Below are 17,092 nucleotides of genomic sequence, written 5' to 3'. Positions count from 1 at the left end.
AATTCACGAATCTTAATTGAATTTCATTTTACCTTCGTTGTATTATTAAAGGCGAATGAAAATTTGTATACGTAAAAATAAAAAATAAACTATGACAATAAAATGCATTTAAATCAAATTAGATACATTTATTCCATACCCTTCTAGCTTACAAATCAAACCGGACACCTCAATGATGGCCTGAATTCATTTTCAACCCTAGACGGAACTGAAAACATATATATTATTTTTTCATTTATATATTATGGATGTGCTAGCTGAGTGATCTTGCTAGAGTGAAAAACATGTTATACATGTTCACTTAGTTAAATTTTTTGAATTAGATCATGTTACTCTAAAATTTAATGGTGTTTATATTAGTAGTTCAAAGGTTGGTTTACCGAGCGTTATATAATGCGGTGATAACATCCCATGAGTGAGTAGACTTGACTGAGCCTCACATAATCGAGTGATAACATCTCACAAGTGAGCTAATTCAACCAAGCCTCACACAATTTGGTGACAGTGTCCCACAAGTGCGCTCAATTGAGCCTCACATAATTTGGTGACAGTGTCCTACAATTGCACATGCTTTATCGAGCTTCACACAATTTGGTGACAATGTCTCACAAGTATACATGCTTGATCGAGCATCGCACAATCTAGTGGCATCCCACACGTGGTTAGGTTGTTCTTCCATCTAACATTGGGGCTAGCCCTGACCTAGGCTCAATGTAGCGATCCTAGAGCTTGGATACATCATGGGATAATTTTAACCTGCCATATGATAGTTGTAACCCCCATACGTGGTTCCCACCCTCAACCCCTTCTAATGAGATTTGAACTAGCAACTTGGCATGGACTAAATGCCACACAAACCATGTGATATACACCTCATAAGTGTGAATTTCATTACTTATGTCTTAAGAAAACTCAATCAACATCAATTCAATATAATATTGTCAATTTTAACCCATGAGGTGTAACCCAGTTGGTTTGTGTGGGGTTTAGTCCCCACTAGGTCATAGGTTCAAACCTCATGGGGAGAGTTTGAGAATCGAAGCCACATTACGGGAATTAAACTTTCCAAGGGAAATCCAAGCTTGAATGAACCTCATACAATCCTAGTGCTAAGCATCTCATTATGAGTCATCAGTACTTCTTCCATGCAATATAAGAGGTGACCACAACTCAAGCTCAACCTAAATACAAAGAAAAAAATCATCAATTTAAAGTATACCAATTATTTATGGATTTTGTACCCTTTTACCTGCTTAAATAGTCACTACAATATAATTGAATACATGAATTCACTAAATGCTTAAATTATTGTAAATTTAAACAAATTTTTCCTAATAAACCATTTTATAAAAGGAAAAAAATTTGAATAATATCTACATTGCTCATCTCCAACTTACATTATACTCGCTTACCATCTTCGCACAAATATTAATCCAAAATTGTTGTTAACATTTTGAAGATAGAAGAGAAAACAAGAGGAAAGGAAGGTCCTTGGACCTTCTTACGGCTTCCTTAAACTTAGAACAATTCTAACAAACTAAAAACATCAAATGAAATGTTCCCCGACTTCTAGCTTTTCCATAAGGTTGGCATTTGACTAATAAAATGTCAATAATGGGCATTTTCGCCATAAATATGGCTAAAATGGTCAAATCTAATTTCACAAATGTATTTTTTTTAAGACACCCCTTACAAAATCAATATGTCATTATATTTAATCTCATTAAAACATCAACTATATCTAAATCTGGTCAAAATTGAACTTGGTCAATTTAATTGAATGATTGTATTTTTTAGACCACACAACAAGTATATATTATGATATGTAATATCACTAAACTCTCAAATGTATGATCTAGATCTTACCAAAATTAAACTTAGTTGTGTGCCAATATTGCCTCTTCATTTCCTTAGTTGTTATTAGCATGCGACATGAAGTTAAGTTGTGTTTTTGTGCTCTTAGCGAAGAAAATTAACCTAGTTGTGTGCCAATATTGTCTTTTCATTTCCCTAGTTGTTCTTAGCATACATCATGAAGCTAAATTGTGTTTGTGCACTCTTAGTGAAGGATGAAATAGAATGAATGAAATTTTTAATGTCCATTAGACTAAAAATAGTTTATGGGACCATTCAGTGTACCTTGAAGTAAATTGGGTACAAATGGAAATTGGTATCTAGATTGATTTATTTTTTAAATTTGTTATTAAACTCTAGAAATGGAGAAAGATGATGCAATTATTAGTGATATTATAGAAAGACTCCCATACTACAAGTAGAATTGCATGAGTGGATTCATTCTACAATTGAAAGTTTTTGGCTCGCGCTACTTACCTTGCCTTCACTTGTGCTCTTCTTATGATAACATTTGGGAAACAACATGGAAGAGATACAAATGGGATTTTGATTACTTTAAAAACACTAGCTTGCATTGCCATTTGTGGGATAATCCCTTCTAGTTTATGTGGCTAGTCATTCCTAATCTTGGGAGTTACGGAACCCTTGTTCTTGTGTATACATAAATGTACAATTTTGCTAAATTAGAAGTGATTGAAGACAATCATTAGAGTCTTACATGGGTAGGATGGGCTTGTGTTTACATCTCTGCTACTATGTCATCTTGCAATTTTGTGGGCTTCTTCAGTCATCGCTAGATTTACAAGATTAGGCATATAACTATTTAGGATGTTGATTCTTATCTCTTTTTGTAGTGTCCTCAAAGGCCTCCCATGGCCATTACGAAATTTGAACAAGATTATTTTGCCTCATTAACCCTTTATGGTGTTGGATTTAACCTTTGGAAATAACATAATATATAATTCATGCACAATATAAAATATCAGTGGAAAAAAGCATTACAAATTTTGAATTCATTCAATACATATTTGACTCAATACATTAACAAAATAAAAATCATTCTACAAGGATATAAACATGGGTACTGATCTATAATAAAAGACATGTCTACCAAATTGGTTGCTAAATAATTTTCCATCCAATTGTAAAGATCAACAATGAATCCTACCCTCAACCTAGACCATGATATAAGAAGAGAAACATAAGCTCTTGTGAGGATCTATTTTTTTTCAACCCAATCCATTACTCTCATGAAAAATCCCATCTACTCACTACGAAGCTCTTTGGGCCCTCATCCAACTATCACATGACAATTCACTTACTTTATCTTGTATCATGAATATATATCCTTTAGTTATGAGTTACAAACCACAATAGATTATTAATTGTGATACCATCATCCACGTAGAAATACTTTACTCATCAAATAAGTTATACTTACTACTTCAAAAGCATACAACTCTACTCTATAAAAAAAATAGAGTTTAGGATTCTAAAAGTGTTTCTAAACCCTCAACTAACCCTAAGTATATATATCGAAAGTATAGAAAAATGAGGGAAAAAGGGTTAATTTTTAACTAGCCATTAGTTATTCCATACTATGGGAAAGAATGTGGAGATGCTAATAATCTAGAGATATGGTGTGATCTATGAGAGAGGAAGGGAGGGAGCGATGGAGGATGGCAGTTGAAGTCGAGGAGGTTAGGGTTTGATGCAAGGCCAAGCCACTAGCAACAAAGGAAGAAGGTGGGTTGTCAGTGTTATTATAGTTAGAGGCGGGATTGTTTTAGTTCCTTACTGAGAAGTGGGAGTTGTGTTTTTTTTTTTACCTTTTACAAAAAAAAAAATTATTATAGTTTTATTGTTCCTTCACAGTCAGTTTCTTGGAAGGGGCTATAAGTTATGCAAGAAGTAGATGAGGTGGCTGGATTATTCTAAAGTTATTTCTGATGGATTTGGTGAATTACAAATTAGAGAGCCTTATTAGTGGGTCAATATTTTCCACTCTGATGGGTATTAGGGTTTCTCGTGCTAAGAGGGCAGGGAGTCATTGTCTAGGTGGGAATTCTCGGCGTTAGGTGGGAGGTCCTGTCAATTTAGGGGTGCGATTGCATGCCATTGACCACCTGGTGGAAGAAGTTGTCAACCCTAGAGGGAAGGAGTTGTCTCTAAGTGCATGTGGTAGTGTCTTTCTACCATTTATGGGTCTCCCCAATAGACTATTGGAAGTAAATACCTCTGAGAATCAGGTGGAAGGGCACGATGTTGAAAGGGTTTCTTAGTGATTCCACTTTGAAGGATTTCAGGATCTAGGGCCCTTTGAGATATTGAGGGGGGGAGGTCTTGCAGACATTTTTGGTCCCAGGAAGCTGCTAAGGGACTTAGGGGAAAGGGGACTAAATTTCGACATCATTGTGGGGACCATCAGCTCGACAGGCCTCCCAGTTCAACCAAGAGAAGAGGCTCCTCTACTCACTGAGTGGATTTCCTCCGCAACCGAAACCCCCATGATATATGTTGGAGAACCTGGTGTGGTCGTTCCACAGCAGAACCCTACCCATGGAAAAGGAAGTACGAGGAGGTTTTATGAGGAGAGAAGAGAAGTATAAGATCCCATCGAAATGATTCAGGTGTGGGGTAAGAAAGATAATACTAATAAGAAGAATAGAGTGTCGAAGAGTGCAAGTGGATCGATCTAATAAAACCTTCGTGTTAAGGAAGACGTGGAGATGGAACATGCATTACAGCTAGCTGATAAATCCTTAGTTGGGAGGGTGAGAAGGAGGATTTTCAGTGTGGAAACACAGGAAGCTTAGAGAAATGAAAAAGTAAGAGGAAGGGTTTCGACTCCTCCAGACGTGAGACTACTAGCGAAAGGATGGTTCAACCGATCTTCCAAAATAGGAGGATGTAGAACTAATAGTCAAAGAGGTATGGTTCATAGATTTTACTCCAGTTGATTTTGAATTTTGGACTCCACTCTTTGATTCCTGAAGAGAGAGAATGGATGTGATGCCCTTCTAGGTTTTCATACTAGGTATCTTCGTGCACATTGTAGAAAATATGGTGTAGGTTAACCCGATAATGCAACATAAATCAAAGTAGAATACTATAACCTACTTCTACTATCAATTTGCGGAAGCTTAAAAATCGAGCTAAACAATATAACCATAAGAAGAAGAACCAATGGCACAATACACATGAAAATACTTTGGGAAAAGCCTCAGCTAAAAATCCCACACTATTGTATTATCATACAAGGTGGAAATACATAGGAATTATACCAAGCCTTAGCTCTCACAGCTAGCCAACTCTCAGTACAATCCTCACAGATGCTCACAGGTAATCTTGGCTTCTCTCTAGCCTTCCTCTCTTCCCTCCAAGCTCCTATTTCCTTGCGTTATTCCTTGTGGATGATTAGCTTGTTACCAAGTGGAAAACCAATCCTTTAAAACTACGCAATCCTCAAGGATGAATCCTTGACTTCATGCATGAGTTTTCTCCATGAAAAAACACATGCAACTGATAGTACATTGTCCTTGAACATTAATCTCAACTAGGTCTTTCTCATAATAGACATGCATGAGTTTCTGATGAGGGAATCTTCAGTTAACTGGAGTAGCATTTGTTGAGTGCATTAATGCATCAACTGATTGTTAACTCACTATTAGTTCCTCAAACAATTTGGAACTAATTTAACTAGACTTAACTCAGTAAACTAAGTTAACTAATTACAACTCAAATATAACTCAATCTTATCTCCTTAATTTAAGGGATAACTCTTGCATGACTTCAGAAAGACTTCTAACTTGAATTTCTCCAACTAATTAATTTAAAATAAATAAATTAATTATTTCCAAGTAGCTGTTAAGACTAAATTCGATTTTAATTCACAATTTAATTCAAGGACAAATTAAATTGGAATATTCTTGTTGCCATATTTCAACACTCCCTCTCAACAAGAAAGGGATTATCTACCACCTCGATCCTGTCTCTATGGAACTCGAATTTACACTTTGTCAATGCCTTTGTCAAAATGTCAACATCTTTCTCCTTTGTCAAAATATACTGTAGCAACATGATCCTCCTCGCTACACAGTCTCTGAGATGATGATACCGGATGTCGATGTGCTTGGACATATCATGAAATACTGGATTCTCAGAGAGTTTGATACAACTATGATTATCACAATAGATCACAGTTGGATCCATCCTCTAATCAAACAAACCAACTAGGATTTTCTGCATCTAGATGGCCTCACATGCTGCCTGACTTGCAGCCATGTATTCTACCTCTGTCGAGCTGAGTGCAACCAACCTTTGTTTCCTGCTGTACCAAGAAACTGCCACTGACCCAAGGTTGAAAATCCCTCCTGATGTGCTCTTCCAATCTGATGGACTCCCTACCCAATCTGCATCAGTGAAGCCCTGTAGCTTCACTCCCTCTGTCTGTCTGTACCATAATCCATACTGAGATGTGCCTCTAAGGTATCTCAATACATGCTTTGCCACCTTCCAAAACATCTTAGTAGGCTGAACCATCACTTGACTCATCTGGTTCACCGCATAGCACAAATCTGGTCGTGTGTTCACTAAGTACATTAGTGAACCCACAAGTTTCCTGTACACAATAGCCTCTACTACTTCTCTTGAAGTAGCAACCTCCTTCCTACAGTTACCTGCTAGAGGATTCTGCATGGGCTTGCACTTCTCTATGTGGAATCTCCTGAGTATCTCATTGGCATACTTGCCTTGAGACACAAACAACTCCCCATCCTTCTGCCACACTTCCTTGCCAAGGAATTAATGCATGAGACCCATTTCTTTCATCTTGAATTCTCTTGCAAGGTCATCCTTACAAGACACGATCAATTGATCATCACCAGTCAATATGAGATCATCAACATAAAGTACGATGATCAACAACTTACCTTTCACCACGATGTGGTACAATTTCGCATCCGCTTCACTCTTTGTGAAGCCCAACCCGGTGAAGTAGTTGTCTATCCTAGTGTACCAAGCACGAGGTGCTTGCTTTAGCCCATACAACACTCTCTTGAGTCGGAACATATGCGACTCACGATCGAAGGTCTCAAAACCTTCTGGCTTCTCTATATACACCTCTTCCTCAATCTGGCCATTGATGAATGCAGTGTTCACATCCATCTGATGGATCTTCCAACCCATCTGTGCTGATATTGCCAACATAGATCTGATAGATGATTACCTTGTGACAGGAGCAAAAGTCTCATCATAGTCAATCCCCTCGACCTGTGAAAAGCCACGGGAAAAAAATCTTGCCTTATGCTTCTCCACACTACCATCAACAACTTGCTTTACCTTGTAAAGCCAATGGGAACTCACAACTGACTTGTTCTCCAGTCTCAAAACCACGTCCCAAACACTGTTACGAACTATGGAGTCATACTCCTCCACCATAGCATCAACCCAAATCGACTGCTGCACTGCTTCCTCAAAGGAAGATGGCTCGGTATCAACACATTCCCCAGCAAGGGCCATGTATCTAGTGTACCTCTCAGGTGACCTCCTCTGTCTGCATTGAGAAGATGGTGCTCCCACATTCTCTCTCGCACCCTCCAACAATCTATCAACTTCTCTTGTGCGCTTCCGTCCATCTTTGGAAGACTTTGCTTGAGTGGATGTCTCCACTCCTGGAACCTCTACATGCGGCTGCTCCGCATCAGGCTGAGGCTCCTCCTCCTTAGGAACCAATAGTTCCTCCACAGCCTATAGTTGGAGCTCCCTCTCAAGGGTAACTCGCATGGCCTTCTGTTGATCAAACTTGAGATCTCTGCGAACCACTATCCTCCGACTGGTAGGCAAGTACAACCGATAGTTGTGAGGTGTATCAGTGTACCCCACAAATATCCCCAACTCTACTGTCGGCTCAAGATTCTTCGATGCATCCTTTGTCACATGGCGATATACCGATGAGCCAAAGATCCTAAAGTGACCCACATCTAGTCTCTTACCGGAGTAAGCTTCCTTTGGTTTCTTCATCCCAAGTATGCGATGCAGGCTTCTATTCTGCAAATAGATTGTTATGTTGCATGCCTCAGCCCACAAGTGAAGTGGTAGGCCTTGGTCATGCAGCATTGCCCGTGTTGCCCCTACAATAGTATTGTTCTTCCTCTCGGCGACCCCATTCTGTTGTGGGTTATGAGGTGCCGTCAACTCTTGTTTAATTCCTTCTACTGCACAAAAGTCCTTAAACTTTTGAGAGACATATTCTCCACCGTTGTCGCTTCTCAAGGCCTTGATCTTCTTCCCTGACTCTTTCTCGACCAAAGCTTTGAAATCACAAAACTTTGTTAAATTTTGGTCCTTCTTTTGCATGAAATAAATCCATCATTTATGAGAATAGTCATCAATGAAAATCACATAATACCTTTTCTTCGTTGTGGATGTCGTCGAGAATGGTCCACACAAATTAGTATGAACTTGCTCTAAGATAGCCTCTGCTCGACTATCTCAATCATGAAAGGAAGACTTGGTGTACTTTCCCAAGGTATAACCTTTGCATGTGTCAACTTACTCAAGTTTACCTTTGGGAAGTCCTGTAGATATTTGTTGCATTATCTTCAAAGCCCCATGATGCAAATGGCCCAACCGCCTGTGCCACAACTCACCAATGTCTTGGCTTTGCACCAATTCTGCTTTCGTACTCAATGTTGCACAATCATCTACCTCTAGTTTATAGAGATTCTTCACCCAAATCCCTATCCTCTTGGTCTGACCCATGGCTATGTGTCTTAGGAATGCCTTTCCTTTACTGAAGACAACATTGTAGCCTTTGTCCTCCAACATCGTGACCGATACCAAGTTCTTCTTCAGTCCAGGCACATACATCACATCTATCAAGGTGAGAGGAGCTCCATGCTCCCTCTCAAAAGCAACTGTGCCCACTCTTGAAACAATATACCTTCCGTCGTCACCCATCTCTATGTGCATCTTGAGGTCTTTCTCCTCCAAGGCACTAAATAAATTTTTATCATCGGTCATGTGGAATGAGGCTTCACTGTCAAGATACCATACACAACCCATCATTGATGACACCATGCATGCGATGAGGGTAAAGTCCATTTCGAACTGAGAGGCTAATGCCTCACCTTCCAATCCTTCCGAGGATCCCTTCTTGGACTTCTTCGTTGGGCAATTAGTCGCATAATGTTCCATCTTGTGACAATTAAAGCATCTTACTTTAGACATGTCACCCTTCTTCCCTCCATGAGAAGAATTCAATTTGAAATGGGAAGCCTTCCCCTTCCCTTTCCTTGCCTTACTTGATAAGGCCAGATTTTCTTCATCATCTTTCTTTGATGAAGAACCATCTCGTGTGCTCCTCCTGATCTCCTCCTGCATTAAGATCCGACCACAGCCGTTCCCAATCTGACAGTTTCTCCCTTCCATTCACAGAGTCCTGGTAGCTATTCCAACTCTTTGGAAGGTCAAGGAGAGTGAGGCTCACCATATCATCATCAGTAGTAGTTATTCCCACACTGCCAAGCTCATCTCTACAGGTGGTGAGCTTATTCAGATATGTGGAAATGGTATCGCCCTTCTCCATCTTGATTCTTCAAAGCTTATCCTTGAGCGCCAATTTCCTCTTGTCGCTACATGGTAGAGGTCCTTCAATGTCTTCCACATTGAAAATGGAGTATCCTTCCCATGGAGACTCGAGACAATATGGTCTCGAACTCCCTCAAGGATGATCCGTCTCGCCTTCGCCACACATTTCTTCCATTCAGCCAACTCTTGTGCATTAGTTGAAGCTGGCTTTGGGATTTCTTGATCAATGAATTCCTTCAAGCCATTGTCTTCTAATACAACCTCCATTCTATATTTCCATGCTATGTAATTCGATCTACCTTCTAAGTCATACTCAAGTCTCAAGCCATAGAATTCCATTGGCCAACCTTGAAGTATGATATGAATTCTATTTGCACCTGCAACCCCGAACTACAAACTTCGAATTATCTTCTCAGTATATTGTTCACAGCTCTGATACCATGTAGAAAATATGGTGTAGGTTAACCCGATAATGCAATATAAATCAAAGCAGAATACTATTTTGCGGAAGCTTAAAGATCGAGCTGAACAATATAACTAGAAGAATAAGAATCAATGGCACAATACACATGAAAATACTTTGGAGAAAGCCTCAGGTAAAAACTCCACACTATTGTATTATCATACAAGGTGGAAATACATAGGAATTATACAAAGCATTAGCTCTCACAGCAAGCCAGCTCTCAGCACAATCCTCACAAATGCTCACAGGCAATCTTCGCTTCTCTCCAGCCTTCCTCTCTTCCCTCCAATCTCCTATTTCCTTGCGCTGTTCCTTGTGGATGATTAGCCTGTTACCAAGTGGAAAACCAATCCTTTAAAATTGTGCAATCCTCAAGGATGAATCCTTGACTGCATGCATGAGTTTTCTCCATGAGAAAACACATGCAACTGATAGTACACTGTCCTTGAACATTAATTTCAACTGGGTCTCTCTCAGAATAGACATGCATGAGTTTCTGATGAGGGAATCTTCAGTTAACTGGAGTAGCACTAGTTGAGTGCATTAATGCATCAACTGACTGTTAACTCACTATTAGTTCCTCAAACAGTTTGGAACTAATTTAACTGGACGTAACTCAATAAACTGAGTTAACTAATTACAACTCAAATATAACTCAATATTATCTCCTTAATTTAAGGGATAACTCTTGCATGACTTCAGAAAGACTTCTAACTTGAATTTATCCAACTAATTAATTTAAAATAAATTAATTAATTATTTCCAAGTAGCTGTTAAGACTAAATTCGATTTTAATTCACAGTTTAATTCAAGGACAAATTAAATTGGAATATTCTTGTTGCCATATTTCAAAACACATGTGGAATCCATAAAGCTTCACAAACATTGGAAACACTGTAGGGAAGTTCTTGGGGGTGGATTATTCTTTCAGGGAGACTAAGGACTGGTCGGTGGCAAGAATATTGGTCTGACTAGATCTGAGGTCGAAGTTGTACCAAACCATGAATATGGGGGAAGATATTGAGTGGTTAGTGAATATTGACTACGAAGGGATTTCGTTCAGTTGTAATAGGTGCACAAATATGAACACATTTTGGGCAACTGCACAATGTCTTTCAAAGCTAATCAATTTTAAATTAAGCTAAATAAGAAGCAGAGTAAGTTTGAGGGGGTAGTGGCCTCTGGCTCAAGTATGTCGACTGAGGTAAGGAAGTCAGAGGGGCTGATGGTGGCCAATGTAGGGATTCAGACTAAGTCGTTTGAAGTTGTAGGTGAGCATGGGAATGGAGTTTTGGAGACAGGTGGTGTGGAGGTTTTTAGTGAGCCCAGGATTGGGGGAATGGAAATAGGTGGGCGGAGGTTATGAATTCAAGTGATTTGAAGCCGAGGCCACATATCGAGGAGGCTACAGACATGGACATTCAGCTTGAGGATGGAATCATCCTGTAGGGTACATCTCTCCCCTTCCCCTTTGTTTCTTTATTTTCTTGTCCTACTTCAGTATTTGGGAAAATTTGGGATGAGACTTTTGATGAACAGAAGGTGGAGGCTATTCAAAACCTTGTTACGTATATATATCTCTTGGGAAAGTCCCATGTCTTCTCCTGGATGGCTCGGCGGGGTTATCATCCGCAACATTATATTTAGACTCTGAGTTCTCTTAGGGTGATAACATTAACACAATTCGTTACAACTTGAGGTCGAGGCAGATTCCCCCTGCCTTGGTTGGATTAATGGGAGGTCTAGGTAAAATCCTTGTCCCTACTTGTTAAGGGAAAGGTAGGGGGAGCAAATCCCACATATCATTGGAAAAAGACCGTGCTCGAGAATATTTAGTTTTAGGTAGACAATCTTCTATTGACAAAGCCCTTAGAGCTTTAAAGGCTCAATGTATTTTTTCCTTTTGAAAATTCTTTCATTTAACTGTAGAGAATTATCAAGAAATCCCAAAAAACTTGCTTTCAAAAGACTAATCTGGATTGAAGGCCCTGAGGCTATCTTCTTACAAGAAACTCTAGGGGAATGGGATCTTATCGTAACTTTCCTATAACGATATTTTCCTTACTGGAAGTTTGTGGGGATGGATGTTAGAGGGCGCTCCGGGTAATGTCGTTGGGGTTGGACTCCCATAAAATTTAGATGCACAACTCAAGGAGTGTATTCTTTGGCCTTGGAATGAAAGGTTTTTCGATGGAGTTAGATACAAACTTTGCTTTCCTCAACATCCATGGACTGAATGAAGAGAGGATATGATTATGGACTGATTTGTTTCAGAAGTCAGTACTGCAAAGGAACAATTTAATTTGGGGAGGTGATCTCAATTTTTCTATGGGGGCTACAAAATCATGGGGAGAGAGGGCTAGGCCAGATGTTTTTTTTTACTACTTATCACACCATTTACACTCTTGCAATATCATTGATCTAGAGGCTATTAGAATCAAACCAACTTGGAGAAATCAAAGGGTTGGGGAGGAAAGGGTGGCTAAACAAATCAATAAGTTTTTGGTAGCGGAGGCCTTGGTGCATAGATTTGGGTTCATGCGCCAATGGATTGGGATGGGAGGAGAATCATATCACTCTCTGATTCTATTGGAAATCGAGGGACAAAATCAAAAGTCGATAAGACCTTTCAAGATGAATTTCAAATGTCTATAGGATGAAAGTTTCAAAAACATGGTTATCACAAATTGGAGACACATTGTTCAAGGAAATGACGTTCTGCATCTAAACAATTTGAGGACAATTTAAAGAGGATTAATACGTTGACAAAGGAATGGGAAGCTAAGAAGTGATTCATGGAGGAGGGGGAACTATTAAAAGTTGAACATCAGTTGGGTTTAGTATTAGATTCAAATGATGAAGGTTTTAGGGATAAAGTCACCAGGGAGGATATGAGCAGACGGATATCCAGGAGAAAGGAAATTCTTGCTACTAGCGAGGCCGAATGGTGTCTAAAAAGAAAAGAAATTTGGCTGGATAAAGGCGATGAAAATACAAAATATTTTCAAGCCTATGCTAAGACTCGAAAAATGGAAGACACAATTTGGAAATTGGAAGATCAATTGGGTAGAGAGGTTTCTGATTTCGAAGGCCTGGTTGCTCTGGGAAAATACCATTTCTTAGATCGTTTCAAAGCTCGTGAAGGCACCTCAATTGCAGAAGTCATTAGAGTGGAAAATTTGTTCCCTAGGTTTGTGGAAGAGGGATACAAGCACACACTCATGAAGGAGGTCTATGAAGAAGAACTTAAAGTTGTCCTTTCAAGCTTCAAGAAGGAAAAAATCTCAGGCTAAGATGGGTGGACTATGAAATTATTCATCGAGCTCTTTGACCTATTAGGTGGTGATTTGTTGAAAGTGGTTAATGAGTCATGAGAGGAGGGAAGAATTTTACCTGCCTTTAATTCAACTTTTATTGCATTAATTCAAAAAGTTGATAATCCCTCCTCCTTTGAGGACTTTTGCCCTATTTCTCTATGCAATTGTGTATACAAAATTATATCTAAGGTGATAGCCCTAAGAATTAAGCCCATCCTCTCTAATTCCATTTCTAGTGAAAATTTCAAATTTTTGGAAGGGAGGAAAATCCATGAGGCAATTGGGGTGGCCCAAGAAGGTCTTCATAGTGTAAAAACACAAAAAATCAAAGGTGCAACCTCAAAATAAACCTTTAAAAGGCATGCGGTCAAGTCAATTGGTTCTATGTTTGATTACTCCTAACTCATGTGGGCTTTAAGGGTCCCTTCATAAACTGGATCATGAGTTGGATGGTGACAATATATTTTTCTATTCTCATAAATGGAGTGACATCTTCTTTCTACAAAGAAAAATTGGGGCTCAAACAAGGTTGACCCTTGTCACCCCTTCTCTTCCTGCTGGTTGCTGAAGGACTGAGTAGGATGTTGAAGTCAACCAAGCGAAGAGGATACTTCAAAGGTGTAAGTGTTGCTCATTCCCTCGTTATAACTCATCTTCATTTTGTAGATGACATTTTAATTTTTTGTAATGGATCATTAAGAGATTTGCAAACTCTTCATGAAATCCTTGAACTTTTAAGCAAAGTGACTAGCATGGTAATCAATGCAACAAAATCTACAATTTCTTTTCACAAATTGGAAATTCAAGAAATAAACAATACGAGAATTATCTTCCCCTTTAAGATATCAAACTTTGACTCAGGTCTCAAATACCCAAGGTTTCATTTGAAACCTAATTGCTACAAAATCGAAGATTGGTTTTGGTTGTTAGAAAAATTAGAAAATAGGTTGTCCCGTTGAAGCCACAAATGGTTGTCAAGATCCAGTCATTTGGTATTGGTCAAATCAATGTTAGAAACAATCCCTATTTACTAGATGTACTTGGAGTGGATTCCAAAATGAGTTTTGGAAAAGGATAGAAGGATTTGTTTTAAATTCCTATGGGAAGGGACATAGGATTCTTATGGTTTACCATTGTAAAATGTCCAATGATTGCAATTCCAAAGCTCCTAGGGAGGCGGGGCTTAAAAAACATTTTCTTGTTCTCCAAAGCTCTAGTAGAAAAATCTAGGTGGAGACTCCTTAATACAAAAACCTATGGAGTAATGTTGTTACCCAGAAGTACATCAGACAATATTCCCTAGAGGACCGGATCAGGAGTCTGAATAAATCAAGAGGAAATATCTCAATATTTTGGAGATATCTATTAAATTCGTTTGATTTAATTGCTTCTAGCCTAGCTTGGAAAATCAGGAGTGGGCATAGAGTTTGTTTGGGTTATGGTCCATGGTCGGGGAGTGGGGAAGGAAATATCCTATTCTAAAATCTCATAGACCATCTCCGCAATGAAGGGTATACAAGACTCAACCAAATTGTAATCCCACATCAACTAATTTGTGGATTCAAGGATGGCTTTCAACCATTGACTTGAACATTCTGGGAGGACTTTAGGAAGAATGGAGGAAATATGTTGATGCTCTATCTAGGGCTCATATTAGATTAAATGACTGTGAAGGTGAGCTCGTTTGGTATTCTTCCCCACATGAAATTTATATGCCAAAACTGGGCTATATTTTTCTAAATGTTATGGCCCAAATGGTTGAACCAGAGTTGTGGTGGCATGTGGAAGGCTAAATGTCCTCTGAAGGATAAGCTTTTGGGATGGTGTATCATGGAAAACAAGATTCCTAGCTGGGAGGTGATGCAATGTAGATATGTTATCAGTCTGGGTTGGTGTTCTTTGTGCAAAGGGTTTAATGAAATAATTAATCATCTCTTCATGTCTTGTTCCTTCACACAACATGTGGAATGATTGCAAGATGAGTCTAGGTTTACAATACAAATGGGAGGGGCTAAATTTCGTAAAATTTTGCAAATTTGGCTTCATGACTGGACGAACAGAGTTATCAGTTCCCTTACCTTATTGTCAGTTGGGGTGTGTGGATCGCGGGGAATAAAGAAATATTCCAGGGCCTCTCATCCTTCCCTAGGAAAATTGTAGCAGAGGGCCTAGCCATAGTTAAGCATTACCCGCAAGTTAAAGACCTCTGAGTTGTTAGGAATGTAATAGAGGAATCACCAGATAAATCCATGCCCTGGGATATTTCAACGGGGATTCCCAAGGGGAAGGGGATCAACCTGGTGGGGGTTTTGTCCTTAATTTGTCTGAACACCATGTTTTTCAGGTAAAAATCAGAATGGGGACTGGTACAAATAACTAGGTTGAAACTCTTGCTTGTAGATCTTTGATTTCTTTTGCTCTTGAGAAGAGATGTGATAGAATACAAATTTATGGTGACTCTTTATTGGTGATAAATTGGGTTAATGTTGTTCAACAATGCATGAACATTCATTTAGTCAACATAGTGGAGGATATTCAAAGTGCAGGTCTTTCTTTTACACACTTCTCTTGCAGGCACATCTATAAGGCGAGAAACAAGGAAGCCGACAAGCTTTCTAAGGAGGGCATTCTCCTAGATTGGGGGCTCTAGCAGCTAATTGAGATTTGAGGTCCAAACCACTACCATAGGCTGTACATGGACGAGGCACAAAGAGTATGAGGCATGGTTTTTGTCCCATGCATACAAGTCTAGATGTTTGAGACAACAGATGTGATGTTACTGGTTTCAACTTTTCATTTTTTGAGGATTGTCCTTCTCACAGTGGTGTTTTTGGAGATCCTCTATGTTTCAGAGGAATGGTTCCTATATGAAGTATGTGTACGAACTTGCCTATGGTTTTATGTTGGACTGCAACTATATGTTGTATTTTTTGTGGAAATTCGGAATTGTCTTAGTGACTATACTGAGTTTTTGTAATATCATGATGGGCTTTTACAGTCTTCACCATGACAAGATGTGGATAATATCCTTAGGAATGCACTAAACATTTGGTTCATATGCTAATTGTAATTGTGTTTGGAACATGAATGAAATTACTATTTTTTACTTGGAAAAAGGAATAAAAAACAGTTTAGAGAGATAGAGGCATCATCTTTGTCTCATAACTTCACAATGATCTTAAAAAGATTTAATTTATAATGTTATCTTTGTAATATAAGAAGATGGAAGGCACAATGTTTCATTGAACATTGGCTTTCCCATATGGGTTTCTAGGTTAAATATTTATGTTCCATTGTGTGTGTCTTGCTATTATAACATGTTTCATATGTTGTAGTGATTAAAGAATTCAAATAACTTGTGTTTTTATTTCTACCAAAATTAAAAAATATTGATAGTAGATTCACTATAAGGATGTTGGGTTTGAATATATTTTACTAAATTGACCATTAGAGCATCCAAGGTACTTTACAAATCAATTCGATAGAAATTTGATAATGAGCTACAAATATTTATATATAATGCCAAAGTGAAATTGAGAATAAAAGCAGCATGAAATTACAAAGGAGTTGGTCATTACATGAAGGCCAAGATAAATTTCATTATTCAAGATGTAGGGAGTATTTTGGCCCTTATGAGGTGAGATAAGATGTTTATTTTATGCTAAAAAGAGTCTCAAATTGGTTGAAGCTTTGAGAGAAATGATAAAGTTAATATTTTAACAGAAATACAACAATTTATGGAGGTTGGTAAGCATTTCGTGCTTTTTAAAATAGGTGCAAAGAGGCAAAGCTATGGGATTGGAAAACCACCCAAACTCTTTTTGGGCTTTTAGAGATTATGGTGGTTCTTTATGATCGTGAACTATGG

This window comes from Pinus tabuliformis, chromosome 8 (assembly GCF_031772625.1).
Source record: "Pinus tabuliformis cultivar Carrire ecotype Pingquan chromosome 8, CPIR1, whole genome shotgun sequence".
NCBI lineage: Eukaryota > Viridiplantae > Streptophyta > Pinopsida > Pinales > Pinaceae > Pinus > Pinus tabuliformis.
This window is presented reverse-complemented; position numbering follows the sequence as displayed.